Below are 13916 nucleotides of genomic sequence, written 5' to 3'. Positions count from 1 at the left end.
AGGGGTTTTACTCGCATGGCGAGCGATGAAGTTCATCCCTCGCGAGGCGAGATCAGTTACTCGCTATGGCGAGCGATGAATGTCAGCTCGGGCATAATTGCATATTTTCTCAAAACTCATCCAATTCAATGGTTCTAACCTTAAAACTGATTCTAATCATTGTTCTATGAATAGTCTAAGGTCTGGACACTAATTCTACATCAATTTAACAGGTTTCTCCTCTTAATTGATCGATTATCCACTTTTAACCTAATTCTTAAATCCTCAAAACTACATCCTACAACATGTTAAATCCAACTCTCAGAATTATACAACTTAGAATTAAAGAAGGTTAGTCCCACCCTTACCTTAGGTTAATCGATTCCAAGCTTCTCCTCTTAGGTTCTTTTCTTCTCTTGTTTTCTCCCTTTTTCTCCAAAAACTTGTTTCACGTAAAAACTATTATAACTCTATTCTCTCCTATTTATTTCCTCAACCCTCATTATCTTATTTCCACTTATTCCACTAAACTCTTCTAATTTCCAAAACAGCCCCCACAACTTAATCTTATTTTATTTTCAAATCTTATTCTATTAAATAATAAAATAAGTCACTTAATAAATCAACCACACATTACATAATCATATAAATCATGTAACACCCCGTTTTCCCAGCATAAAAATTTCTTAACAATTATCAGAGTAAACATTATAAACGGGATATCACATTTAAACATAATCGTAAATAGTCAAATAACAATTTAACTTTCAACAAAATAGCAGCGGAATTATGTCATCAACCATAAATAAGTTTGGCACGCAGGCCTCATCATAATATCTCAGTTAAACAACTCAAAGCATAAATATCATAGTCAAATACGTAAAGGAAAGGAAGCATGCAATCAAAAACCCCATCCCGTTACGTATCAGAGCAACCTAAGGACTCAGTGAGGAACACGTCACTCACGACAGCAACACGCCACTCTAAGCTCGATCACCTGTAAGTTACTCATACGAAGAGCAACATTTCCAAGCATAAGGGGTGAGATTTCACGAAACAATAATATTAATCAATGTAATTCAACAATCATATTTAACAACATAATCTTCAACATAAACATCTTAAACATCATAGCGTCATAGTTGATAATATATTAAGTAATCACTTCATTAAAGCATCATAAATCTCATAGCATCTTAACATCATTCATCATTGACTCGACTATGCAACAATGCAACTTAGACCTCTTATATGCATGTGGTACCAATTCAGGACATAAGCCCCCAACGTTATTTGAGTATTAATATACTTCCAGGGCATAAGCTCCCATCGCTAATTTGAGCTAAAGCTCCATCGTGTTGAGTACTAAGCTCCAGGGCATGAGCCCCCAACATATGTATGCTAATGCATGGACTCGATCTCTTAAAACATCTTAATCATCATCTCTTATGTATCCAATAATTTGGAGGTTCAACATCATCTTAATCATCTTATATTGACTCATGCAACTTGGTTAAATAACAATAGCAGCATAGGCAGATCACAACAACATTATGACATCATATAAAGATATCAAATAAAAGCAAGCATCATCTCAATCATTCATTCATTAACATTTCAAGCAATGCAATTAAACATCATCTTACATCATATTCAACATTAACATTTCATAACAGCTTCACAGATTGCAGTTAACTTCTTGTATAGGTTTCTTTACTACCCAGGGATCCATCTCTAATCAAATTATGCGACACAGATCGCAACATCCTCACTTGCACACAGTTCTGGAAGTGCTCGCGAGGAGAGAGCATCTGCTCGCCATGGCGAGTACAAGCCAGATTCCCAACTAAAGTTGTTCTAAGCTAAACCAGGTTCAATCTCATTCTAAGTTATCATTTAATCTTTAATAAACATATTTAGGCACTCAAAAACATCTAAGGTTCAACTCAAAAGTCAAAAATACAGAATTCAACATGCTCTCTGGTCATGCTCGCTATGGCGAGTAAGGTTGTTTGATGTGGCGAGCTACGACATGCAACTCGCAAGGCGAGGGAAAATGGCTCGCGTGGCGAGTGATGAACTTCATCCCTCACAAGGCGAGGATCATCGTTCGCGAGGGCGAGCGATGAATCTAGGCTCGGGAAGAATGCAGTTTTTCACGAAAATTCAACAACTCACAAGGTTTTAAGCCTAATTTCAATTCCATAATTCATCCTATTCATAATCTAAGGTCAAAGGATAGTTTCTACATCAATCTAACCAATTTTAACCGTTTAATCATCAATTCTAAGGATTTGACCTAACTCTCGACTTCTCCAATTCAATCCTATTTCTTGCTATATACAACTAGATGGATTACATGATTAATAAAATTGCAAAGTTAGTCTCACCCTTACCTTAATTTGAAGAAATCGCAGCCTCTCCTTAGTCTTCTCCCTTCTTTGGCTTTTTCCTCCTTTTTCCAAAGTTTGATCGTACGTACAAAGTGTTTCTAAAAACCTAAGTCTTTCCTTTTTATATCTCTTCCTAATATCTTATCTTATTTCTCTTTCTCCCCCAAAACTCTCTAAAATCTCAAAACAGCCCCTAACTAAATATTTTATTTTATTTTCAAATCTTATTTTATTAAACAACAAAATAAGTCTCATCTCCTCATAAAAATCATCACATCACATCAATCATCTAAAATCATCGTAAATCATCTAAATCATCTAAATCATCATAAATCACACATATATTATATAAATAAAATATAACTCGTCTAGACTCAATTAAATAATTGATTAATTAAAAGTGGGCGTTACAAATCACATAAGTCATATAAATATACTCTAAACTCAATAAAATAATCAAATAATTAAATAGGGTGTTACAAAAGATGGTGAAACCATCTCTTCCAGGCAAATGAGATTCACTCATATTGTAAACAAATTGCAAAACCTTGGTAAGACAATTTCAAACCAAGATTGTACTAATAAAATTTTGACATGTATGAAAAAGGAATGACATCCCAAAGTTCCCGCTATCAAGGAATGACAAAATCTCAATGCTCAAAGTATGATTACACTCTTTAGCAAATTAAAGGAACATGAGCATTAGATCAATCGCTTCAAGACAAGTGAAGATGATTCAAATAAGAAGGAGAGGAAGTCAATTGCCTTAAGCACCACCTCGTCCGTCTCTACCTCTTCGGTTAAAAATGATGATGAATCCGATGATGATGGTATAAATGAATAGGAAATGAGCATGTTTGTTAGGCGGTACAACCGTTACATCAAAAGGAATGGGTTAAAGCACAATGACAAGAATCTAGTGAACTTTAGGAAGGCCTCAATGAAAGGAAGAGAATCGGATAACGATGAGAAAGTGGTTAGTCGTTGTGGTTGTGGCAAAGTAGGTCACTACAAGAATGAATGTCTGGAACTTGCTAAAGAAAGAGGAAGATCCAGAGCCAATCAAAACTCAAGAGGAATAAGGGCCTATGTAACACCCCGTTTTCCCAACATAAAAATTTCATTTAAATAATCAGAGTAATCCACATAAACGGAATGTCACACTTCTTAAAAATCATAAATGGAATAATTAACTAATTTTTCTTCAAAGTTTAATCAACATAAATATTCAAAACTTCGCAGCGGAATTTATTTCAACATCTAAAAATAGTAGTCTTTGGCATGAAGGCCTCATCATAAATATCTCATAGTGTGCTCCCTGATTTTCGGATATCAAACCATTAATTGATTTGAATCGTCAATCTTTGAACTCTCAATTTTTATTCGTGGGAAGGGAAAAAATGAGTAAAAACCCTTATCGAGACTTTGGATTCGGGGGTTGGTTTCGAATAGGGAAGGTGTTAAGCACCCTAAACGACTTCGGTACTCCGAAGGAACCGCTTACCTAGATTATCTTGTGCTAAATTCATTTGCTTACTTGAAAAATTATTACCTAAAAATCTAAGTAAAAGAATGGAGGGAGAAGAAGTATGTTTTTGGTTGTTTTTATTTGATTTGGAAGGACAAGTCCTCTGCCTACGTACCCTTTTGGGAAAGGGATCAAAACCGACGTAGTTCCACACAAAAATTTCTTTGGTGGGTTAGGTTGATTTTAAGATTTTTGAAAATGGGTTTTAAGAAGAGAAAGAGGCCTCAAGGCATGAGATAAAAAAAATGAGTGAGGTTGATTGATTTTAAATTTTGAAAATGATTGAAGTTGAATTAAAATTGATTGAGAGTTTGATTAAGAAAATAAAGGAAAAATGTTATTAAGAAAATGATTTTGAAGTTGTGCATATTTGATTTTTTGAGAAAATGGTTTTTCTAAACTAACGGTGAAAACTAAACGTAGCGTCGTAAAAAGAACGAGCGGAAAGCGGTAAATATATTGTGGTAGTGTCGGTGCAAGTGTCGGTGCTTGTGTTACCTACATTATTACATCAATTCCTAAATACAACCCTAAGGCCTTTATGCCAAAATAAAAATGCAAGAAATAAAATTACATCAATTCCCTATTTATACACACTAAATCAATGACAAAACAAAATGATGATAAAATTAAATGTGCATGCTATGATTCAAAACAAAAATTAAATCGTTAGTAAGCATAAGAACTATCATGGTGAATGAGACATAAGTAATAAAAAGCAAGGAATTAAGACAAGCAACAATTAAGATCATCATATAAGAAATAAACAAAAAAATTTAAAAGAAAACAAATAGGATAGATTTTTAAAAATTAGAGAAAATTAAAATGGTGAGAACAATATTTTTGGAATTTTTTCTAAACACAAAAATGTCAAAAAGTGTAAAAAACAGTATTTAAAAATAAAGACAATTAAAAATAAGAAAAAAAAAATATTGGCTCAGCAGGATCTAATCTGGACCGTTGGATGAATCCAGAGGTCCAGATCTGAATCCCAAGATCTCATCACAGCCATTAGATCAAATGATCCAAGGGTTAAAAAAACAGAAAAAACACTTAAAGGAAAGGAGTGCATCATCGGCCGTTAGATCTACGATCTAACGGCCTAGCATTGAGCGCACATGATGAGGACGTAAGGTGCTAACGCACCAGATAGAACATAATAGGAGCAGCATATAAAAGGAAGAAAACAATGGAAGAAACATAACAAACAAAACCACACTTCTCTCTAAAAATTTTGCTCACACTTCTCTCTAAAAACAGAGTTGCAGCGCCGCCCCCTACATCGTCTTCTCCGGCGAGAAAAGTTTTCCGGCACGGTCGCCGGTGGTGGCACCACCGCGCCGGAGTTTTAAACTCCTTTTTTTTCAAAACAAAATATACCTCTAGAAATCCTTTTTTGTATAGAGTCCGAATCCGAACTTAGAATTTTAAAATAGAACACCAGTCGGCCTAGATCTAGACCTAAAAGTAAAAGAAAATTACCTTCTTACCTCCTCTGTGCGGTTCTGATCCGTTTCGGATTTCTCGTCCTCTTCTCCGATTCGCTTACTTGAATTCCGATCTGCTCCTTTGTGTCTCGGCTTTGTTGAACCTTCTCCTTTTAGATCGTTTCGGATTCCTCTCCAGTTCGTCCTTGAAGGTTCGAAACCGGCTCCGATTCGCTTCTCCTTTTCGTCGATTTTGATTCGGTTTACGGTGTTATGAACAGTAGCAATGGATTTGTAATGTTGAGTTTGTTATGGTATACGGCAGATTCGAATTCTACTGTTGAGAATTTGTTGCTTTGAAAAAGAAATCATTTTTTGTGATTATGAATTTGTGTTTGGTTAGTGATTTGGTTTTGAAAGATTCTGGAATTTTATGGTGAAATTGCTATGATGTTCTTGTGTTGTTCATGAGAAATTGGGGTTTAGATCTGGAATATCATGAAAGATAAAGAAATTAGGGTTTGTGACTTTGACTGTGCGGTTGCGGATGATTGGTGTGTAAGTGTGTGAACAGTGCAGCCTCCTCTCTCTAATGATTGGACAGTGTATTTGTAGTGACAAAATAGGGTTGGCTCTGGTACAGATCAAAGACCAAAATACCCCTGTTGGAGACTTGGGGATAAAGACTTAACAAATAATAAGAAACAAAAAACGGAAAAATAAAAAATGACAAATAAAATAACAATAAAATATTAATTAATAATAATAAAAAAAAAAAGTCCCTTCGAAATCTGACATGAGGTACTTCAAAGTATCCTCCCTGCCGAAATTTTGTCTGAAATGATTAAAAGAACACGATTTTTAAAATATGATTAAACCTTTTAAAATGACTTGATTATTATGACTAACAAGACTATAAAATGCGCTCAAAAAGTTATAAAAATGCAGATAAAAGTTTTTAAATGATTAAAGAAGAAAAACGCGAGTTTTAAATGGTAAAAAAAACGAATAGAAGAGAATGTGGACTATTTCAAAATATGGACAAAAAAGATTTTAAATGGTCCAAATTTGGGGTATGACACATAGAAATCCAGTCTAAAAACATAGTCATAAACTTCATAAAGTAATACGTAAGGAATAGAAAAGCATGCAACAAAGTTCTCATCCCGTTACGTATCAGAGTGTAACGCCCTCTTTGAATTATTTGTTTTATTTAATTGTTTGATTGAGTCTAGAATTTATTAAGAAGAGTTTAGAATATATTATATGATTATATGATTTATTAGGTCGCTTATTATATTATTTAATAGAATAAGATTTGAAAAAAAAAATATTGAGTTTAAGGGTTGTTATGAGATTTGAGAGTTTTGGGGAGAAAGAGAAATAAGATAAAATAGAATAAAGGGTTATAAATAGGAGAAACCTAGTTTAGAAAAAAAAACATAACGTACGATCAATTTTGGAGAAAAGGGAGAAAAAGCCAAGAGAAGGGAGAAAGACCTAGAAAGCGGCAATTTTGAATTATAAGGTAAGGGTGGGACTAACATTCAATAATCTTGAGTCTATGATTTTGAAAATTTTATTTAACATGTTGTAGGTTTAGTTTTTGAGAATTTGAGAATTAGGGTTAAGAGTGATGACTGTGATGATTTTGAATGAAAGTGAAGTTGAATAATATAGGTTGCTTTTTCTGATTTTTCTTTTCATCTCTCCCTCGAATTTGAAATGAAAACTGGTATTGATTGGTATAGAATTGGTCTTAGGTGTAAACACGAAAGTTGTAGTTATGGATGTTAGTTTTCTAATGCCGTTCGTTTGACGTCCAAAGAATTTATAGAACTTGAGTTATGGTCAAATTACTGCACGTAGGTCACAGTGAATTTTTATGAATTTCAGCACAACTTTGTCCGAATTTGAAATGAAAACTGGTATTGATTGCTACAGAATTGGTCTTAGGTGTAAACACAAAAGTTGTAGGTATGGATGTTAGCTTTCTGATGCCGTTGGTCTAACGTCAAAACGATTTATAGAAATTGAGTTATGGTCAAATTACTACACGTAGGTCACAGTGAATTTTTAAGAATTTCAGCACAACTTTGTCCGAATTTGAAATGAAAACTGGTATTGATTGGTACAGAATTAGTCTTAGGTGTAAACATGAATGTTGTAGGTTTGAATGTTAGCTTTCTAATGTCATTGGTTTGACTTCAAAAGGATTTATAGAACTTAGTTATAGTCAAATTACTGCACGTGGGTCACAGTGAATAATTGAATATGATTGATGAATTAGTATATGAATGTATATGTTGTGAATACGATATTGTCCATGATTGATGAAGTGTTATGTGTATATATGATGTTTTAAGATGTTTTTATATTGTGATATAATTGTATATGCATTACTTGAATTATATGTGAATAATTGAGACGTTGACTTGCATTTGATATTATTATGTCATGTTGTTTTTGTATACTGTTGTGTTGTTGTTGTTATTTAATTAAGCTGCATGAGTCGGTCTAAGTTGATTAAGATGATGAAGTTCCAAATTATTGGATTATATAAGAGGTTGTCGATTTAAGATGTTAAGAGGTCAAGTCCATGTATTAGCATTTCATTGTTGGGGGCTTGATGCCCTAGAGCCTTTGCTCAATTAAGTTGAGGGCTTGATGCCCTGGGAGCCTTTTTACGCTCAAATAAAGTTGAGGGCTTGATGCCCTGGGAGCCTATTTACGCTCAAATACGTTGGGGGCTTGATGCCTTGGATTGGTACCACATGCATGGTTAGAAGATTAAGTTGCATAGTCAAGTTGTCGAGTTGTCGAGTTGTCGAGTTGATAAGTTGTAGAAGTTGTGTTGTCGTTGTCGTTGAGTTGTCATTTTTCAATGAGTTGTTAATAAAGAACTAAGTGAAGTATTACTATTTATTAATCATTGTTGTTTATGTTGTTGTTATATCAATATAAGATGATGAATATGTTGTTTATTTATATGATTATGATTAAGATTGAATATGTTGTTTGTTTATATGATTATTATCATTAAGTGATGATTATGTCATGTTGTATATGATTATTATTATTAAGTGATGATTAAGTTGTGTTGTTATGTTATTATGAAATGATGATTAGAAGTTGGTTGAACTATTAAGAATTATTACATGAAGAATTATTATTACTAATAGATGAAGTTATTTATGTTGTTAAATATAATTATTGAATTATATGCTTGATATTATTGTTTTGTGAAATCTCACCCCTTCTGCTTGGAAATGTTGCTCTTCGTATGAGTAACTTGCATGTAACCAAGAATAGTTGATGTCGTGTGAGCTTTCTCTCTCGTGTGTCTTAGGTGTTCTGATACGTAACGGGATGGGAACTTGTTGCATGCTTTTCTATTCCTTACCTATTGTTTTTGAAGATTTATGACTATGTTATTAGATTGAATTTTTTCATGAGACATTTATGAAGAGGCCTTCGTGCCAAAGACTGTTTTAGTTATTGAATAAATTCCGCTGCGAAGTATTAAAGATTTTATTATTGAATTTTAAAGGATAAATAGTTATTTATTCAATTTACGATTTTAAGAAAAGAATGTGACATTCCGTTTATGTGAATACTCTGATAATATTTATGAAATTAATATGTTGGGAAAACAGGGTGTTACACAGAGCACCTAAAGACACACGTGAGAGATAGTCCACTCACGACAGCAATCTAACAACAGCTTAAACTCGATCACCTGCAAGTTACTCATACGAAGAGCAACATTTCCAAGCAGAAGAGGTGAGATTTCACAAACAATAATATTAAGCATATAATTCAACAATTAAATTAAACAACATAAACATTGTTAATTAATAATAATAATTCTTCATATAGTGCTTCATTAATAGTCTAATTCACTTCTAATTATCATTAACTCATAACCAATATAAACAACAACATAATCATCATCTTATAATGACATAAACAACAACATAATCATCATCTTATAATGACATAAACGACAACATAATCATGAATATTCCATGGTTTGTCATTAACAACGACTTCAATGATTCGACGATGACAACGTCAACCTGACAATCAGCTACGTGAGAGTACACCACCTCTTATAATACGACCACGTAAGAGTACACCACCTCTCGCAAAACAACAAAATAAGAGTACACCACCTCTTATAAAACAACAATGTAAGAGTACACCACCTCTTATAAAAGAACAACGTAAGAGTACACCACCTCTTATAAAACAACAACGTAAGAGTACACCACCTCTTATAGAACAACAACGTAAGAGTACACCACCTCTTATAAAACAACAACGTAAGAGTACACCACCTCTCACAAAACACCTGAACATAAACAGTCACCAACAACAACTTCAACTACGACTTCAACAACTTCAACAACTTAGACAACATTAACAACTTAAGACTCCAATACTTTGGAACACTTTGGAAAGACAACAGACAAATTTACAACTTAGACCAACACCTGCAACTTAATCAATATGCAACAGCAATATAAACAATACAAGCAATTTGCAACATAACAATATTAATGAAAAACACCAACAACTTAAACATCATATATTTTCCACATAAGGCATATAAATATTTCACATAACCAACAACAGCAACATAGGCAGCACGTAAACATCTCAAGATATAACAACATCAAATGATAATCAACATCAACTTAAACATCTTATATAATTCACATAATGCGTATACAAATATATTACATTATTATCCACATTAAATCATATTATAACAGCTTCACAGATCATCAGTAATATTATATTCAACCTCCATTCCTACCCCAAGGATCAACTCACAGCATGGGTTAAATACTCTTAAACACCCTAATTAAACTCATAGTACTTCTAGTTTTGAGGGTTGGAATTATCCCATAAGTTTTGGATTAACTTAGAAACGGTTATGCTGAATTTTCATAAGGTTTCACTAAGACCTCCTTGGAGTATTTTCATCATATCTCAAAAACTAAAAATCATTTTCAAGTCAAACCAAAGCCATTGGAAAGCTAACAAAATTATCTAAAACTTTCATGTTTACACCGAAAGCAAATTCAAAACAGAAAAGGGTTAAAATTGCAAATATTTCCAGATTTGCCTGACAGAAAATCGGTGGCCGATTTTGACAAATCGTGGGCCGATTTTCGTCGAACAAAAGCTAGAAAATCAGCTCAGAAATCGGTGGTCGATTTTGGAAACTCGGCGGTCGATTTTGAGTTTCATACCAGTTCAAAAATCAGTTTAACAATGCGTTGTTCACTTAAGAATCACTCTTAATTCACTAGACTCAAACACAAACTCCCAAATTTGTTAGGAAACTTAACCTATGATTATTCTACAACCTGAACATCAATTCATATGTTAATTCATTGGATTACCTACACTTTCAACAATCAAAATGCAATTCAAAACCCTAACTTCTTTTCAAAACTCTAACTTCTTTTCACAACCCTAACTTCATTAACATCTTAATTCGAACAATCAATTCTACAATTAAAACAACCAATTACAACTTCTAAACCTAATTCCCAAATTTCCTGAACTACAACCTACCACCTATTAAATCCAATTTTCAGAATCATATACTCAGAATTATTGAAGGTTAGTCCCACCCTAACCTTAGATTAGATGATTGGCAGTCTCTCTCCCTCTTGGTTCTCCGCTTCTCTTGTTTTCTCCCTTTTCTCCAAAATTGGTTGTACGTGAAAAATAATTTTAAACCTAGTTTCTCCTATTTATCTCTTCCCATCTATTTTATCTTATTTCCACTTAATCCACTAAACTCTCTAAATTCTCAAAACAGCCCCACAGTCTTAATCTTATTTCTATTTTCAAGACTCATTCTATTAAATAATAAAATAAGACTACTTAATAAAATAACGACACACCAAATAATCATTTAAATCACATAAATACTAAAATAAGCCACTTAATAAATCACATAATCATATAAATATATTCTAAACCTATTAAACAATCAAATAAATCAAATAATTCAAAGAGGGGGTTACAGCCTACATTTCTTGGGACGAAGATGAAGTTACCTCCAATACTAGTGATGTCGAAAACAAGGATGAAGATGACCTATGCATCATGGGTCAAACAAAGAAAGCTAAAAATGAGGTAATCTTCTCGGACTCCGATTCTGATTCTTACTCCAATTTTAAACCCACCTATAAGGACCTACAAGATTTCATTGAGGAAATGCATGTCGAATCTCTAAATTCTTTTGACAAGCTAATTGCTCAAAAGAAAACTATTTTGAAATTAGAATCCGAAATTTCTAAACTTAAGGAAGAATTTGAAAGTTTAAGAGATGACATTCTTTACTTGTTAATGAGAAAATTGTAAGTCCCACAATTGAGTCACCTAAAACAAAGTCAGCCAAATATGATAATTGATGAGTCATTTATATGTTATTTTAATATGCTTTTTAGTTTAGTTTTAATTAGATTTTATATAATTTTATATTAAGTATTATTTCCTTTTTAGGATAGTTTACTTTAAAATGCAATTTATTATATTTCAGGGAAGAATATTGGATGGAGAGAGTCTTGGAGCAAAAGAAAGGGATTTGGAGCAGATTGGACACAAAAACATGAAGATTGGGAAACAAAATATATCTCCCACAAGTCAGAAGCTTGGCACGGCCCGTGCCACCCTCCAGATGCCTTTTGCTGCTTTTGCTTTGACTCCAAGCTATTCTATTTTGGCGCACAATCTACTGAGGAATATTCTAGGAATATACTTGCTTAGATTTTAAGTCAATTGTGTACTATAAATAGAGTAGCTAGCCATCACTAAATATTCATCTTTACTTGGAATACAATAAGTGACAATTGCTTTTCAATAAAGTTCTTTTCCTTTCCTTTATTTTCCTGTCTTTTACTTTCATGCTTTCTCTCTTCTCCCCCATGTCTACGATGAACATGAGTGAGTAGACTTCTTCTTGTCTTGGGATTGTTGGATAAGTCTAAATGACATAATCCTAATCAAACCAAGCCCTAAGCCTTAATCTTATGTAACCCTAGTTTCTTATCTGAATTCACCGTCTTAACATGGATTAACCATTATCAAACTGTGGAAACGAAAGTGGAGGGTTTGATAATTGTTCGTCCATTATTCCAAATATCAATTCATAAAACGAAAGTGGAGCTTTGATATTCGAACAAGTGAATTCAGACAAGGATTGCAAAGTCAGCGAAATAGGCTTTGCAATCTTTGAGACATATAGTTTCGATCTTCAAGGGAACTAATAACAATCAAGTCAGCGAAATAGGCTTGGTTGCTAGAGGAACTTAAGAGAAACTGTCTTGAGAAATTAGGTCTAACGTAACATTATAAGCTTATGGTTTTGGTTTGAGAAGGACTTGTTATTTAGATGAAACCAACGATCCCAAGGCTCTTTTATTATATTGCTTTTAACCGTTTAAAAACCCCCAATCTACAATCTCTTCTCTCTTCTAATCATCTCTAAAGGTTAATTAAATTGAACTACTCCCTGTCGGAACGATACTCTTTTATACTACTTCGGTAAGACCGTGCACTTGCGGTTTTATCTCATCAAGTTTTTGGCGCCGCTGCCGGGGAGTAAACTAATTTAATTAATTCTTTCTTTGTGATTAGAACTCTTTTCTCTCCCCTCTTCTTCCCTTCTTCTTTTTCCTACACTTGATTCGGGTGGCTTAAAGATAATAGATAACATGGCTGAGGAACGCACTCTTAAGGAGTATTCGATCCCTTCTTCGGATGAGCCATGCACTATTATAGTCTACCCAACAGTTCAAGGTAGCAACTTCAAAATAAAACCTGCACTACTAATTCTGGTGCAACAAAACCAGTTCTCTGGATCACCTTCCGAGGACCCAAATTTACATATCTCAACCTTTTGGAGACTTAGTGTAACTTGCAAAGACGACCAAGAAACCGTCAGGCTACATCTCTTCCCTTTTTCTCTAAAAGATAAAGCCAGCAATTGGTTCAATTCTTTGAAACCTGGTTCCATTACCTCATGGGACCAACTGAGGAGAGAATTCCTTTGTCGTTTCTTTCCCCCATCCAAAACTGCCCAACTTAGGGGAAAGCTTTACCAATTTACTCAAAAGAATGGGGAATCTCTTTTCGATGTGTGGGAACGTTTTAAAGAAATACTTAGACGTTGTCCCCATCACGGTCTAGAAAAATGGTTAATCATCCACACCTTTTATAATGGTCTAACATCTAGCACTAAATTGACTATTGATGCAGCTGCAGGTGGTGCCCTAATGAACAAAGACTTCACAACAGCTTATGCGTTAATTGAGAACATGGCTCTAAACCTCTTTCAATGGACAGAAGAAAAAGCAACCATCGATCCTTCGCCCTCTAAAAAAGAGGCAGGTATGGATGAAACCTCTTCCATTGACTATTTATCTACCAAGGTGAATGTATTATCTCAAAGACTTGATCGCATGAGCACACCTACCTTCTCACCTCCTTGTGAAGCATGTGGCCTATCTAGTCATTCTAACACCGATTGCAAACTAAGTAGTGTTGAGCAGTTAAATTTTGTTC

The 13916-nt window shown here is 33.8% G+C and overlaps 1 non-coding gene across 1 annotated transcript; it reads right to left on the bottom strand.

Moving 5' to 3' along the window:
• Window positions 1-13432: 13432 nt before the first annotated feature.
• Window positions 13433-13539, bottom strand: LOC112419593 (small nucleolar RNA R71). Its single transcript, XR_003009718.2, has one exon. It is a non-coding gene; the product is annotated as a small nucleolar RNA R71 (small nucleolar RNA).
• Window positions 13540-13916: the final 377 nt, after the last annotated feature.

The sequence above is a fragment of the Medicago truncatula genome, chromosome 8 (genome assembly GCF_003473485.1).
Source record: "Medicago truncatula cultivar Jemalong A17 chromosome 8, MtrunA17r5.0-ANR, whole genome shotgun sequence".
NCBI classification, from domain to species: domain Eukaryota; kingdom Viridiplantae; phylum Streptophyta; class Magnoliopsida; order Fabales; family Fabaceae; genus Medicago; species Medicago truncatula.
Note: the sequence above shows the minus strand (reverse complement) of the source record. Positions and strands in the feature narration are given on the sequence as shown.